The 16,926-nt window shown below is 43.9% G+C and overlaps 2 protein-coding genes across 9 annotated transcripts in view; one reads left to right on the top strand and one right to left on the bottom strand.

The window, feature by feature from the left end:
- Positions 1-5,367, bottom strand: part of Pcgf3 (polycomb group ring finger 3) — a 38,392-nt gene extending 33,025 nt beyond the window's left edge. For 4 of the 7 annotated variants that reach the window (XM_031337260.1, XM_031337264.1, XM_031337267.1 and 1 more), the window contains exon 1: positions 5,154-5,279. The gene's annotated coding sequence lies outside the window, so the exon portion shown is untranslated. The other 3 variants (XM_031337268.1, XM_031337269.1, XM_031337261.1) reach the window with 3 other exon arrangements.
- Positions 5,368-5,443: 76 nt separating this feature from the next.
- Slc49a3 (solute carrier family 49 member 3) overlaps positions 5,444-16,926 on the top strand; it is a 21,540-nt gene continuing 10,057 nt past the window's right edge. The window contains exon 1 of one of the 2 annotated variants that reach the window (XM_031337259.1): positions 5,444-5,508. The gene's annotated coding sequence lies outside the window, so the exon portion shown is untranslated. Of the gene's footprint in view, positions 5,509-5,528; positions 5,612-16,926 lie in introns of those variants that run through there. The other variant, XM_031337257.1, reaches the window with a different exon arrangement.

Raw genomic sequence — 16,926 nt, 5'->3', positions numbered from 1 at the left:
CCTACCATCTGAAGTTGCTCTTTGATACTTCAATGACAAAAGCGATATGAAAGATAAAGATATTATCAATAGAAAACTGTGTCTTGCAAATGAGCTTGGGGGCCCTGACCTAAACTGCAGGTGGCTGTCACAAAGTACCCACAACGAAAGGCTTATTAAGCAACCTAAGTTTACTCCTCAGGACTGACATCTGTGTCACAGTAGACTGTGTGGCTTATTCAAACCTAACCTCCATGCCTAGTCCTCTGGGGCAGAAAGGATGGAAGAGCTCTCAGGATTTTTGATAAGGTACTTGCTCTGTCTTTGAGGGCAGAGCCTCTCCCTACAAAGTTCACTTCTCATACAGTCATCTCTAATTAGTACCTAAAAATCTGGGAGGAATGAAAACAACACTGGGGCCATAGCAGATGCCCACTGGTTATAATTTTTGCATTTGTGCTCCATTAAAATTTTTTTGTTTGAGTTTGTTGTTGTTGTGTTGTTGTTTACTTTGGTAAGCACTTAGATTTAAAAAAAAAAAAAAAAAAAGCAAATTGTGGCTGGTAAAATGGCTCAGGGTGTAAAGGTACTTGCCACCAAGCCTGATGACATAAGTTCAATTCCTGGAACCCATATAAAGAAAACAGCAGAAAAGAGGACTCCACGAAGTTATCTTCTAACACAGAGATGTGTTTAGTGTTTCTGTATGCAGAAACACACACATAAATATAAAATTTTTTTAAAAAGTAAAAGCCCTTAAGTAAGGACACTTGTGGTATGTGTGGCTTGACCCCCATTCCTGGTTTGTAAAGCATGTCCTGAGGACTTTAACAACCAAGCTGACACGGTCTCAGCATAAAGCCACAAAAGCCACTGGTTATGATTTGCTTTAGGCTAGAATTTGTTGACAACCTAATACACGCCTAGCCCTACCTGGAACCAGTTGACAAAATCAGTACAAACTCCCAAACTCCCCATGTGACCTATAGGCCTCCATAAGGCCTTACAATAATCACACAGAACTCACAGGTCCTAGTAAGTCCCACTGTACCACAAGAGCCAGAAAACCCACACAGCACCCATGGGCCTTCAACCCACAGGCACCTGTAAGTCCTATAGGACCTCATGAAGCCCAATGAGACCCACACAGGACACAGGAATTGATCAGAGGCTTTAGAAAAGTCTATAAATATAGCCTCATCATCTATATGTTTTTTACTGTAGAATTTACTGCTAAAATAGCAAAGTATACCAAAAATCAATGAACTTTCAGAAAAAGTCCAATTAACCTTCATTGTTAAGGTCCAACTAAAACACTGTAGAGTTTCTCTTTAATACAACACACTGCCAACAATAGGCTAACGGAGACAGCACCTCCAGTTAGTGCTACTCCTATGAGTGGGAGTTTGCTCAACTCAGTGGGTAGTCTACCAACAACAAAAGTGGGTTGTGCTTATTACTACCCACTATCCTTCTGACTATGTGAGAAGGTATGTGGCAGAGGAAACAATGTTTTCATATTTTTAAAGGGTTCATCTATCTTTGTGATTGACTAATTGTTTTTTGAAGCAGGGTTACACTATGTTACCCAGGCTAGTCTCCAATTTCTGAGCTCTAATGATCTTGTTTCAGTCTCTCGAGCAGTAGTAAAGATTATGGGCATATATTACTATGTCTAGCTGAATTTCATGATAATCAACTCACAGAACTAATGAATAGTTCCAGTTTTTGAAGCATAATGCACTATGTAGCATTCTTGCATTATGAACCGTAAGGTTGTGAGAGTAACAACAGACAACAGGAAACTGACCTTCAACTTCAATGTATTTCATAAGTAAAGAAAAATTACATCTTTAACTTTAAACCCAATTTGAACATGAAACAAACAAAGCAGCAAATAATAAAAGGTCATTAAAGAATAACACAGACCCAAACAAGCATTGTTTTAAAACATAAATCAACTCTAATGATTCTAGTGAATGACCTTGTGAGCCTGAGGTGGAACCTCCCAAAGTCCAGAGATGGCCATCAGGGACAAGAGTATCCAGGATGACCTTGGATAAGTACTCCAATTCATCTTCAACCCCTACCCCAGACCTGGGGAGAAAGGGCTCCTGTTTGCAAGCCTCTGAGCTAGTATTCCCACGAGGAACAGATATCCCAACCTTTTCAGAACCTCACATCTTACTATTTTGAAAGCCACTTACAACCTAATGCATGAGGCCCAATGTACTAAGAAAGACACTTTCTCCATATTATTTAAAATGGTTAAGAAAATCTAGAGGGTTGGCTTATAATTTCTTTCAGAATAACATGCCAAGTCCCTCGGCATACTGGAAAACCCTCACCCAGAGGTTAGATGCTGTGCCCGTGCCCCACTTTACCCACAAGGGTCTGTTTGCCAGAGCATCCCAAATAGTAAGTTAACCACCAGGAACCTTTCCTCACAGCAGCCTCTTGACTAGGATGCGACAACCACCTGAACTTTATAGCAGCATCAAAGGAACCTGACATACCTTATTTAGAAGCCTTATTCTAACATACCATTCTACACACAACAATTTTCTAAGATAGGATCTAACTATGTAGCCCAAATCGGCCTGGAATTCACCACTGTGGCACAGGTTTGCCTCAAATTCAAACTCACTGCAGTCCTTCTGTCTTAGCTCCCAAGTGCTGGGATTACAGGTGTGAACCACCATGTTTGGATCTGTCTATGAAATTTTCTAGGGTATGGGCCACATGATACTTAAAACTTGATAAGTACCTGGCTGACAGCAATACTGCAGAACCTGATCCACCTTCTACTGGCCTAGCTAGTACCCTGACTAGGGAACCTGGCCAGGAAACCTCAAAAGTCAGGCCTGGGCTCGTCACCTTCTACCAGAACCAATATCTGACTTAGGGCACTACATTCTAAGGTAGCTTCTTATATAGCAACATATAAATAATATAACCCTTCAACACTATTCTATGTTTAAAAGTCTAAGCACAGGAAAATGAAGATCACCATCAAACCTAAACAAATGCTCCGTTCTCTAAAACTTCACACAGCAAAATACAACAGGCACAGCAACAGAAAAAAATCAGAGGTAAGCTCTCAGTACAAGGTTCCCGAGTGTAAGGACACTTGGCAAATCCAACTTTCCACTTTGAACACAACTCAGTTGACACCCATGCTAAGAAACCTAGACTTGTTCCCCCACCCCCACCCCCCGCAAAAGAAACCCTGTGAAGTGGCTCAAAATGAAACATGGAACTGGCCAGCTCAAGTATCTCTTAGGAATCCAAACAGCCCAGAGTTTACTCCCATCCTGCCTCCAGCACTTTTAAGTGCAGCCTGACAGAGCAGAACTTCCACAGAGCAACACACCTATTGTTGACCACCTCAGGTCTGTGTGGGAGCTAGGCCACTCTAGAATCCCCTTGCTTTCTCATCTTGAAACATATCAGGTTTTCAGTGAACATTACAGTATCTGCCCTAGTGTCTCCCACAACAGTAAAAATACATCTCACTTTCCCACAAATATTGTGTTCTCCATGACAGACTGACTGGGAAGATTTCAGGGAAACAAAAACTCTTTCCTTTTTAGGGGAGAAACAGGAATATGAGGGCTAGGTGTTCATCTATTCAAAAGCCCCTCAGTCCTCTGCTCACTGACCTTACCTTCTTACCTACTCCTGGAGTGCCTCCTCCCCACTGGACACCTAGCCTCTAGCCTTTCTACACCACACCCTCATGACCTGCTGGGAAAAGAGGGAGGGTAAAGGTACAGCCACTGACTTGGGGCCAAGACTAGGGAAAGGCACAGTTCTGTAGGAGCTGGGGAGAGGAGGCAAGAGGCAACTTGGAGGCTGGGGCATGAAGCAGCAAGTACAGGGCATGCCCTTGATATCTGAGTCCTTGGAGCGCAGCTGAGCTCCAACTTTGCCTTGCAACTATCCTAAGATCCTCACCCACTCTGTAACTCCAGGAAGCTAGGGGACTTGTGGGAAGTGTAAGCACTTCATAGCAAAGGTCCAGTATGAGCTGGGCAGATCTCAACCTCCCAGTGCCTACCTAGTAATCTTTTCAGCAGAGTTTGGGAGTCCATATCTACAGTCCCAGGCCCTCCCTGCCTTAAAGTTCCAGCTATTATCTATGTAATTAATCCCTGAGGACCATCCTCACGGTTCAACTCCAAGGCTTTCATTTCAAAGGGACTTTCGTCCTGTTTGTCCTAAAGCCTTGTCTATATTCTGAACTCTCCTCACAGTTCATCCTTAGGGCCCCAAACTGCTCAAAGAACTGTCATAGTGGTCCAGATTCCTTTGAGCCAACCTTGATTTTCCAGCTCTCTGCAGCAGGTTTGTCCCTGAGTCCTATGGCCTTGTCCTAGCGCCCTGGCCCTCTGTGGGGTGGTCTCAGGGTCTTAACCCTCCTCTGTAATTTATCTTTACTTGGCCCATCTCAGTGCTTCTGCCATTTTCTAGGTCCTGCCAGGTCCTGAGAGCCATTCTTCCTCAATGACCTTTCCTAGAATCTTGTCAGGTCTCTAATATCGACCCTCCCCCAAGTGTCCATTCCAAGAGTCGGGGCTTCACCTGTCCTGGGGTACCAGAACTATGAGAGATCTGCTCAGTCCTAAGAACTGTTCAGTGACTAGCCCTCAGTAATTCTGGCCTGGTCTGGGTCCTGCCAGGTCTGCGGTCCTGATCTCCCTGGATCCAGCCTGGCCCAGACTCCAGTTCTTCCGGGGTCCTGTTCTCTGGAATCGTGCCTGGTGCTACGTCTAGCCGGACTGAGGTCCTTATCTTCCCTAGGTCCAGTTTTCTCGGGATCCAGATTGCTCAAAATCCACCTCGGTTCGTGTTCTGCCTGGTCTAGGATTCTTCCCACCCTTGGTCCAGCCTGGTCCAGGGTCCAGCCTGGTGCAGGCTCTTCCCCGGGTTCTGTCTGGTCCAGGTTTCCTGTCCTCCCGGGGTCCGGACTGTTCCGGGATCTAGCATGGCCCAGGGTTCTGCCCTCCCGGGGTCCAGACCTCCCAAGTCCTGGCCTTCTCGCTGGTTTTTAGGGTCCCGCCTCCCAGGCCTGCCCGGGGCGCTGGGCTCGCAGCCTTCTGTGGACCGTGGGCCGACGCCGCGGCCTGAGGAGCGGGCGCGCGGGCCAGGCCGGGTGGGGCGGGCTCACTGACCTGCGTCTCGGGCGGCGGGCGAGCGGGCGCACGCGGGGGCTCGCCGGGAGGGGGAGGGGGCGCCGCTCCCTCTGGGTTCCCCCCAAGAGGAGGAGAAAAAAGCCGTGCAGAGTTTAAAACAAAGAGGCGGAAATGCCCGAACTCAGCCGAGCGCGGAGTCGGGGGCGCCGCGGCTGGAGCATGCGCAGTGTGTGGCTCAGCTCGCAAACGAGAGAGGCGGGGCCTCTGGAAGGCGGAGCCTATAGGGGTGGGGTGCAGGATGGGCCAGAGGGCGCAGGCGCGTGCTGGCAGCCATTGACTCAGGAAGCTGGCGCGGCGAGACAGCCAGGGTGGAGCTCGGGGGCGTGGTCACAAGGTGAGAGGTGGGTCAAGAGGCGTGGTCAGAAGCTCAACCTGGAGAAACTCCGCCCGGCTGGAGATTAGAATTCTGCTGACAGGCAACTGCAAGGGTTGGAAAGGTACCTGGACCACGGGTTTCCTCCCCCATAAGCCTTCTTTTTACATTCTTGTCCTTTCTTGGAATCGCTGTGGACACACAGAGAGAGAGAGACCCTTCTGCTGGCCTTTTGGACCGTGGAAACCCACTGTTTGTCCGTTTGTCCACTGTGCGTTGTGACCAGTTGGTCACTGTAACTGGCAGAGGGCATAAACAGAGAAAAGGAAGTCTGTTCTTATTTATTTATTTATTTATTTACTTAGTATTTTTCTCTGTGTTGCCCTGGCTGGCCTCGAACTAACATAGATCCGCCTACCTCTACCTTCCAAGCGTTGGGACTAAAGGAGTGCCCTACCATGCTGGACTAGAAATCTGTTCTTAGAAAACAAAGTGGTTGTGGCAGAGGGTGGGACAAGGAAGCAGCTAGAGGCCGACCAGCAGGAGTTTGGGGAAGGAGCATGCAAAGAATCCATTGTATGTGTACAATGAGGTTGAAAGGGGCGACTTAAAAGTCTTGCTGGGGTCCTGTGGATGGTCCCTTGGAGCCAAGGCTCCCTGGGAAACAGAATGGGGACTCAAGAAGGTAATTATACTCTACAGAAGCCCGACAACCTTTGCTATTACAGAGAGGCTACTGATGGGGGAGAAGATTGAGAGATAGTCCTAGAGTAATGGAGGATCTGGTGTTGGTATTAGAGGTATCAAAGAGGTACTGTTGAGAAGACCAGGAGCAGGCCTCAGGCACAGGTCCCAGGAAGTCATCTAACTTGACAGGCACCTAGACCCCTAAACCACTTGTCTTCAAGTGGGCTTTTCATGTCTTAGGTAAGACCATATTCAGATGTCTTTCTAGGTCCAGGATTCAGACCTTGCTTCTGTGTTTAACTATCAATCGTGCCTTCAGGGAACTCTAGCTTTACACACCCTCTGGTCTTTCCTGAAGGATGTTGCCCACTTTAGGCCCCCACCTTCCAGCACTGAAGTCTTCCTCTAACAGCTGACACATTAGGATCCAGCTATGTGTCCCTTCCCCAATCCTCACCCTGTATCCCTAGGTGAGCAAATAGCTTTCAATAGTATCCTTGTATTTCTTCCTTGCCCCATGACCACTTTTAGCACAAAATAGTGGCTTTTATAAAGCATTAGTTTGGAAAAATTCCCTACTCAAAACCCTCCCAGTGGCTTTACCTAGGACAGAAACCAGAAGGTTCCTAGAGATTAGAAGAGACCTGAAATCATGTGACTGTCTTATTTAGTAATATACTACGTTCACAGGTACATATTCAGCCAAGCAAATGAAGGAACCTGAAATTATGGTACTCAGTTTGATGATAGGGGAGGAAATGCCTTCTTCCTTACTTCTCTCTCCAGCTAGCCTCTCTGAGGTACTTGGCAAACTCTCTGTTCTCTGCAATGATGGTCTTCTCATCACCCACCCAGTGAGGCTGCTGTCTTAACACAGAACAGAATGAACTGGCCCTATATTTCTTTTTTTGTTTTTTGTTTTTTTGGGTTTTTTTCTTTTTTTTGTTTTTCCTATATTTCTTTTGTAGAATATTTCAAAAGATTATCCTTATTTTATGTGTATGGGTGTTTTGCCTGCATGCATGTCTGTGCACCACATGTGTGCAGCTTCCTTGGAGGCCAAAATAAAGTATTGGATGCCCTAAAACTGAGTTACAGACAATTGTTTTTATTTGTCATGTGGAAATCAAACCCAGATTAGTGCTCTTAACTGCTGAGCCATCTCTCCAACTCCATGATTCCATATGTCTATGCAAGTTCTCTCTTAACCCTGTCAGGGTTTGCCCTGCCTTCCAACAAATGCTTGACACAGGGCTCCAAGACATTTGGAACTAAATTTAAGGTCTGGTATGACCTCTGTGACCCCTGAAGTATTTGACTTAGCTGTGTTCTCTTCTTGGATTGATCTCTTGCCCCTAGATGTCTAGAGAAAATCCCATAGCACCTGAGTACAGTGTGTGAGGCAGCCAGTTGCAGAGAAAAGAGTAAAACTCCTCCCAAGTCCTGTCTGGTTAGCTCCTCCTACTCCTTGTTGTTCTTGTGCTCACCCATAGAGTGTATAGCTCTCCTAATGCCTCTGAGCACACTAAGCATCTGCACCTCAAGACCATAGTGGAGCTGAAAGCATGGAAAATGGAGGCACAGCTCTAGCCCTCAGTGCAAAATAAGCATGAGTATATAAAAGCTGCATAAGCATCCCACCTAAACAACTAACAGGCTGGACAAGTAAGCCAAATGTCAGTTTACAGACGTGTCAGAAACCAGGTCCTGGGCCTAGAGAAAAAAGGAATAGTTGGTGAGTCTTAGGGGAAGCCAATAGACCTGCCTAGGTTAAGAGCTCTTGATCTTCACAGTTCTTCAAAGCTCTCAGCATAGCATTGCTAGTCCTTCATGGAAACTGCTATAGTTGGGGAAGAATGGGAGAAATGAAAGGGTAGGGATCTTGAAGTCCACCAGGCAGGGATCACTAGGAAACCCTGGTGGTCTAGAGGTATCTGAGGCTTCTGGAATGGGAGAAGCTAAAAAGACTGCTCTGTCCAGCCTGATAAAGCCATGAAATCTGGAGGGGACGGAAGTGTTTGGCAACTTGGTCCTATCTATGATGTTGCTATAATAAAACATGGTGACCTAATGGCACAGAAACATTTACAACTGCATATGGTAAAAACTCTCAAGGAAAGGTGTGACATCCACATCTAGTAACACTGGTGGGCAGAGACACAAAAGAGAATTTGACCCTAGGGGAGAGAGCAGTCTCTCAAAATACACCTAGAAATGGCATTGGAGAGCTGAGCTGTGTACAAAAGCAGTTCTGGACTTGCAAAGTAGATATGGAGCCAAGGCCACATCTGGTTGGTGATGGATACAGGGAAAAGCAGCTATGGTCCCTCCCTATGGGAGCAGCTCCAGTAGCTGCTGGGTCAAGGAAACCAAGCCATATATTGCAGCAGTCAGATGAGTGGGTCCTGTTTTAGCATCTGGTGATATCAAATTTAACACCTATCTTAAGATAATATATAACACTAGTGTTGTGGTATATGTTTATATAATAATGGCTTCATAGTTGTTTTTTAGGTGACTTCAATTTTTATACATAAATACTAAAATCCCATGGTGGGGGATGATATGGCCTCTGAGACCTCTTCAGGACAAGGTAGAGGAACAGAGTGGCAAGGGATATGGACAAATCAAGATTTGCCATTAATTGATCATTATTGGACATCTCTCTCTCCCTCCGTCCTTCCTTCCTTCCCCTTCTCCTCTTCCTTTCTCCCTCTTTTTCCCTTTATCACCTCTTTTGTCTTTGAACTTTTCCATAATAAAAAAACCAATCTAGAGCCGGGCGTGGTGGCGCACGCCTTTAATCCCAGCACTTGGGAGGCAGAGGCAGGTGGATTTCTGAGTTCGAGGCCAGCCTGGTCTACAGAGTGAGCTCCAGGACAGCCAGGGCTATACAGAGAAACCCTGTCTCGGAAAAAAAAAAAAAAAAAACCAATCTAATAAGCCAAGTCTGGTAGCACAGGCCTATAATACTCCTTAAGCCAGGAGTAAGACAAGTTTAAGGCCAACTTAGGCAACTTAGTATGATCTTATTTCAAAATACAAAGTAAAAAGACAGCTGGGAATGCAGCTAAGTAGCAGAGCACTAACTAGCATGTATGAGACCTGGGTTCAATTCCCAGTAGTACAAAGCAAAATCCCCAAGCAGGCCAGTGACATGCTCAGTGGATCAAGGTGTTTGCCATCAAGTCTGACATTTAATACCTAGGAACCAAACGATAGAAGGAAATAATGGAATCCTGTAAGTTGTCCTCTGGCCTCCACCTGTGTGCCCATAGCATGCACATAACTATATGCACTCAAATACAAATAAGCCAAACAAAACACTGTTACCAGCTGAGTTACAATTAAGTTATAGAGAAATTGAAAAAAAAAATATGTTGGGGTGGGTGTGGCCTTTCTGGAGTAGGTGTATCACTGTGGGCAGAGGCTTTAAGACCCTCTTCCTAAGTACCTGGAAGCCACTCTTCTCCTTGCTGTCTTTGGAACAAGAGGTAGAACTCTCAGCTCCTCCAGTGCCATGTCTGCTTGGATGCTGCCGTGCTTCCTGCCATGATGATAATGGACTAAATCTCTAACCCTATAAGCCAGCGCCAGTTGAATGTTGTCCTTTAAAAGAGTTGCTGTGGTCATGGTGTTTCTTCACAGCAATAAAACCCTAAGACACCCCCCAAAAGAAGTAACACCCTAGACAGAAAACCATTGAAGAGAATGCTTAAAAATTGTGATAAAGCAGGCTGGAGGGTTGGCTCAGTGGTTAAGAGCACTGACTATTCTTCCAGAGGTCCTTCCTGAGTTCAATTCCCAGAAACCACGTGGCTCACAACCATCTGTAATGGGATTTGATGCCCTCTTCTGGTGTCTGAAGACAGCTAGAGCATATTTATATATATTAAATAAATAAATACTTTAAAAAAAATTTTGATAAAGATGTTGAAGTGTAGCTTTCCACAATTAATGGCTTCTGGTGGGGTACAGGTGGGGAAGAACTCAGTTTTCCTTAAAGGACTGGCCACCGGGAGTTTGACCATGCTTCAGTGGGAATATGAACAACACAAGTTGAACTTGTTTCTTCTTTTTCCTCTTTCTCTTCCTCCTCCTCCTCTTCTTTTTCTGGGAAGAGGTCACAAGGGTGGGGGTGGACCTGGAAGGACTGGGAAGTGAGTGTGATTGGGGTTCATGATGAGAAATTCCCAAAATAATCAATAAAAATAGTATAAAAAGAAAACAACGAGCTGTATCTAATAGATAATGTAGAATCCCACATGAAACAAATAGAAAATATATAGGATGCAATTTTCAAGTGTATAGGGAGAGTACAAACACTGACAAAGTGGTTTTTTTTTTTAAAGAATGCTTATGTATTATGGAAATTTTGCCTGCATGTATGTCTATGCACCATGTGCATGCAGTGCCCTCAGAAGCCAAGAAGAGCATGTTGGATACTTGGAAACTGGAGTTACAGATGGCATGAGAACTGGTAACCAAACCCAGTGTATTAGTCAGGATTCTCTAGAGGAACAGAACTAATAGAATGAATCTATGTATTTGGGATTTCTACATATCTAGTGGCCTAGAGGCTATGGCCCAGCTAATCTAACAAAGGCTGTCTCTCAATGGAAAGTTCAAGAGTCCAGTAGTTGTTCAGGCACAAAGAAACCCTGTCTCGAAAAACAAAACAAAAAGATAAACATGAGACTCCACAATCCCTCTTTTAGATATAGAACTGGGGAAATGGAGACAAATGTCGACATAAAATATATATATATAAGTACTCAAAATGGCAATATTTTCATTGTTTCTAAAGTGGGAACATCCCATGTATCAATCAGTGAGTGAATGAGATACAATGGATACAATGTGGCATATACTTATAGTAAAACATTATTTGGAAATAAATAAAAAGTGGCTGCCACAATACAGATGAACCTGAAAGTGCTATGATGAGCAGAAGCCAGTCACACAAGTGTGACAGAAGGCCACATATTACATGACTATTAAAATTAAACATTCAGAACAGGCAAATGCATAGAAACAGAGACAGATACATGGTTGCCAAGAGTGACTGCAACTGTGAGTGAGCATTAGCATTCTTTGATGTGACAATATAAAACTATTTGGGTGGTAACTGCATTAAAATCTAAAACTTGTGCTTTTTAATTTTTTGGAGTAGGGTTCTATGTAGTTCAGACTGGCCTCTAAGTGACTGAAGATGACCTATTAAACTGAAAATTCTCTCACCTCTACATTCCAGGTGCTGGCACCATGCTTACACCAACTTGTTCTCTTTAATTTTTATCATTTTTTTAATTCATATGTGTGTGTGTGTGTGTGTGTGTGTGTGTGTGTGTGTGTGTGTGTGTAGACCAAAGGACAACTTCTTTCAGGAGATAGTTCTCTGCTTCTACATGACAAAGAAAGGCTCTTTCTTGTTTATGCAGCAGTGCATACCTCAGGCTAGCTAGCAAGTGAACTTCTGATCAATTGTCATGTCTACCTCCCATATCACTCCAGAAGTGCTGGGATTACAGATATACACCACCAACTCTGGATTTTTAACATAGATTCTGGGACCAAACTCAGGTTTTCATTGGCTTTAACCTATCTTGCTGGTCCTATCTGGGTACTTTAAATGGCTTTTATGTGAATTTTATCTCAGTAGAGCTGTTCTACACACACACACACACACACACACACACACACACACACACACACACACACAAGAAACTACAAAATATTTAGAACTGATTTAAAATAATGAAGTGTTGCCTACTTACTTCCACAGAAACAACAATAAAGTTAAATAACATACACACACCATATACACAACTTATTTTATACAGCCATAGCCATGCTCGCACAATGAATTCAATACCCAGTTCCCATTAGGTCCTTTTATGAAGTCGCTTTCCATGAACACCTCAGGCTACTGTACAACCCCTGTCCTCACAGTAGGGTAATTTCATCCAGGTTAGGAATGTTTGTTTTCTAGACTTTGGGACAGTGAGGATGAGAAGTTACCAGGGTTAGGGGGAGGCTGCTCTTTCCCTCCTTGGACAAAGAAGGCATAGATTTCAGAGTATAAGTCCCTCTGGAAGGGAAATAAGGAGGGCACTGCACTCCGGGGTGGGGGATGGCAGACTTGTTCTAACCAGGATTCTCCTGAAATGTGCCCCAATGTACATGCATTATCAGACCAGCTGAGGAACCATTACAAAATCAGCTGCTTTTGCCTTGAGTACCAAGTGTTTTGTTTGTACCTAGGACTCTTGTGTTCCCTGTCATTCACATGTGTGAAACTCTGGCAGCTAGCTGGGTTTATGAACAGTTAAAATCCAGACTCTCCAAGTTTCTTATTTTACATGTGCCCATTCGACACCACATCAGATACTCTTTTTAAATTATTAAAAATTATGATCTTATTAATTTTATTTTATTTTATGTTTAAGAGTATTTTGACTGTATGTATATATGCATCATATGCATGCCTGGTGTTGGCTGAAGACAGAAGAGGCATTGTACACTCTGAAACTGAAATGGTTGTGAGCCACCATTTGAGTTTAGCCACTCTAAATACCAAATTAGAGTCCTGTGCAAGAGCAACATGTGCTCTTAACTGCAGAGCTGTCTCTCCAGCCCCTAAAAAGACACTCTTTATATCTGCATAGTCTTAAAAACTAGAAGCCCCTGAACACATCTAAACAGAAAAGCAGATAGTCATTTCTATATGCACAAAGGACAGACCCATCTCACATTACATACTAAAACCTAAATGTTATGCAAGGATATGATACATTAACACAAACTAAATCCCAGTTTCAGTCTAAGATAAATGCACAGTATAAGCATCAGATTTTATTACAGAAAAATGCAGAAGCTGGAGGTATGGCTACATAGTAGAAAGATTAGCATGGCCTGTACAAAGATCTGTGTTCACCCTCATTAGCACAAACACACAGACAACCCAATGCTATCTCACACTACATTTAAGCAGAAAATTTCTAGTAATACACATACAAATGGGAAAACCAAAGACTATTTCTTTTTTTTAAAAAAATGTTCAAAAAGATTTCTTTATTTATTATGTATACAGTAGTCTGCCTACATGTATGTCTGCAGACCAGAAGAGGGCACCAGACCTCATTATAGGTGGTTATAAGCCACCATGTTTTGCTGGAAATTGAACTCAGGACCTCTGGAAGAGCAGCAAGTACTCTTAACCTCTGACCCATCTCTCCAGCCTGAGGTTTCACTTCTTTAAGAAACTAATAGGTCTGCAGCCATACAGTCCTGTGCTGTGCTAGAGACACTTTCTGACTTCCATTTTGGAGCTTGTAAGAGCTCTGGGGCTTGATGGGAAAGGGAAGAAGTAGACATCTGGGGGTCTTATTGTAGGAACCAAATAGAGCCCACATAACAATGATCAGAGACCTCCCTCAAAAAGGAAACAAAAAGTCTCACGTTTTAGCAATGGATCCCTTCATGGCCATGAGGTTGATGTCACAGTCAGTCAGTTTGAGGTACCCGAGAGCCTGGATCCTGATATGATGACATGGTCCCTGCTGGGGGTGGGTATCATGCGTGGTTTTCAAGCAGGTAAGTCCTGATTAGATTAGTGAGGTACAGGTGAGTCACTAGCTATAGGAGGGAAGCAAGCTGCTGGAACCAAATAGTTCTGGGAGGCTCTCCACAGCTGTATGTGGTACCTGACAGCCTGGGTGGAGGAGTGCCTCACACTTGAAGGGTTTGTCTTTCCTCCACCCTTGTTTTTCCAAGGTACAGTCAGTCATTGCCCAAATATTTGGAATAGACAGATGGAGGTTCTTGCCCTCACCATCCCCAACACTCTCTGGGAAGAGCAGATGAATACTAAGTAAATAACCTAGCAGGGCTCCTGGCTTCATCTCATCTCAGAGAGTATTATTCCTGATAGTATCCCAGAAAGAAAGGGGCCTTGCATCATGCTCTAACTGTAGCAGTTACTTAATTATTGACAAGATACTATTTGGGGGAGGACAAACTGGCCTAAGAATGTTGGTTTGAGGAGCTGGAAGAAATTTGAATTTGGCTTTAAATGGAGGGAAAGACACTGAACATAGATTTCACCGTGGCTAGGTGAAATGGTAAACCCCTAACAATCACTACCAAGAAGATGCCAGGCTTCTTTTCGTGACTGCCAAGGGCATTTCCCACACGCAGTTCTCTCTAAGGTGTGAGGACAGTACCTTGTTAAGATTTAAGCAAAATGGTTACATCAAATAGGAAAGTATAAAAAGTCACCATTTGCAAACAAATGCAGGTCTTATGTCACAGGGTTTCTTACAACTGAATTCACTCTGTTGAAATAATTGTAGATTCTACACACACTGCACGCGCACACACACACACACACACACACACACACACAGGGTGGGGCAGGGGGAGCACCTTTCTGTTGTTTCCTAAGAGTGGTATGGTAGCTCACAAGACACTAGGTTTGAACATCATAGTCTTGACAGCCCTTGGTGACTCACTCGTCTCCCTAAGCCTCTCTGGTTTGTTCCTGCTCTTTTACTTATTTCTGAACTTATTTCTGGCTATCTCCTATGAGTTCCCATGTGTGTCCACCTTCATGGCCACATGAAGGATATAATCAACATAACAAAGCCCTTACTGTTGTACCTTCGAAATACACCCCCTTCCACCCTACCCAGTCTCTGGGCCACTACTAATCTGTTCTCCAATTCTAAAGTGATGTCTTTACAAAAAAATGTTATAGAAATATTGCACTGGTCTGTTTTTGCTTGCTGTGATGAAATGCCTGAATCTGGATAACCTTATAAGAAAAGAGCTTTTGTTTGGTACACAATGCTGGAGGTTCAAGTATTTGGCACAGCCATCATCTCAATGCTAATGAGTACCTATTGGTGAATTCAATAATAAAGGGAGCATTGCTAGTGAAGGCCAAAACAAAAATAACTGGTGGTCCACAAAAACAAGAGAAGCAATTTTTGAAATAACCCTCAACCTCTCCTTGTGGTGAATTTCGAAAAAGACTACAAAACTGTCACCCTGACTTTTCAAGGCCAGGTGCAAAGCTGGATAGGGAAGTTGGCTGACTAAGCCAAGAACAGCCCCCTGAGCAAGCCAACCAATGCCTGAAGAGATCCTGTGTCCTGTGTTCCACCAACCAGAGTCAGCCAGCTAGCCTTGTTGCAGAAATCTGCCCTCTGTAAAGTATAAAAGATGTGTGCTTTCTGAATTCGTTGTTGTCTCACCTTGCATGGCTGAGCAACCCCACGTGCATTGGCCACGCACATCGGATCATGTTATTGCAGTGATCTATTGTCAATCTGTGATCTGTGGGTTGAGCCAAGATTACTACACTGAGGGAGTGATCACACTGGCAGACAGGAAGCCAGAGTGAGTGGATGGTCCTCTCTTCCCTTCCCCATCCCTTTTTCTTCCCATGTTGGATGTTGACCTCAGGACCTTGCCTGTTCTAAACAAGCATCCCACCACTGAGCTAAGTCCCTAGCACCCAAGCTTCTCTTTTTAAATGACAATTTTTGAGAACCAATAAATTGGGGTCCCATGAGAACTAGAAAACTATGTGTCTTCCAAAAGCAGCACCTCAAATGATCTGAAGATTCCCACTAGGCCCCACCTTTTAAAGTCTCTTCCATCTCAACATCACGTGACACTTTGAGGGCAAAACTTCTAGCACAAAAACACTTGGGAAACACACCCAGATCATAGAAAACCTTTATAAATGGAAGCTCATAGTATCTAACCTGTAGGGCTGGCTTTTATCCCCTCACTCTGCCTATCCAGGTTGCTTTACGTATAAGCTCTTCATTCCTGAGTAATATTCCATGGTTTACTAGACTGTTCACTGACTGAAGAACACCTGAATGTTTACACTGTTTTTTGATGATCACAAATAAAGCTGCTTCAGGTTTTCATCTCTTGTGGATAAAGACCTGTGACTGCAACGGCTGAGTTAGATGATAGCTACATTCTTAGTTTTACAAGAAACTGCCAACTTGTTTTCTATAGCCTTGACAACATTTAGAATTGTGAGTACTTTTATTTAACACTCTAAAAAGAAATATGGTATTAGCTTATTGTAGTTTTTTGCTTGTTTTTATTTATTTATTTTTTGGTTTTTTTTTTCTTTGTTTTTCGAGACAGGGTTTCTCTGAGTAGCCCTGGCTGTCCTGGAACTCACTCTGTAGACCACACTGGCCTCGAACTCAGAAATCTGCCTGCCTCTGCCTCCCAAGTGCTGGGATTAAAGGTGTGCACCACCACCGCCCGGCTATTTTTTGTTTTTTGAGACAGGGTTTCTCTATGTAGGCCAGGCTGACCTTGAACTCGAATTCACCTACCTCTGAGTGCTGAGGTTAAAGATGTGCTCCACCACCATTCAGAGCTCATTGTAGTTTTAATTCAAATTTGTCTGGTGGCTTAATGTTAGTCCTTAAACTTTATTTGCCACCTGTTTTTTTTTTTTCCTCTTCAGTTTTTTGCCCATACCCTTAATTGGATTTGCAAAACACCATGTAGTAGTCCCTTGTTAGATATGTGGTTTGCAAATTTTCTTGCAATTTGTGTGTATAAAAACCTCTTGAGGCTGGGCAGTGGTGGCACATGCCTTTAATCCCAGCACTTGGCAGGCAGAAGCTGGTGGATTTCTGAGTTTGAGACCAGCGTGGTCTACAGAGTGAGTTCCAAGACAGCCAGGGCTACACAGAGAAACCCTGTTTTGAA

The sequence above is a fragment of the Mastomys coucha genome, unplaced genomic scaffold, assembly GCF_008632895.1.
Source record: "Mastomys coucha isolate ucsf_1 unplaced genomic scaffold, UCSF_Mcou_1 pScaffold22, whole genome shotgun sequence".
Taxonomy (NCBI): Eukaryota; Metazoa; Chordata; class Mammalia; order Rodentia; family Muridae; genus Mastomys; species Mastomys coucha.
Note: the sequence above shows the minus strand (reverse complement) of the source record. Positions and strands in the feature narration are given on the sequence as shown.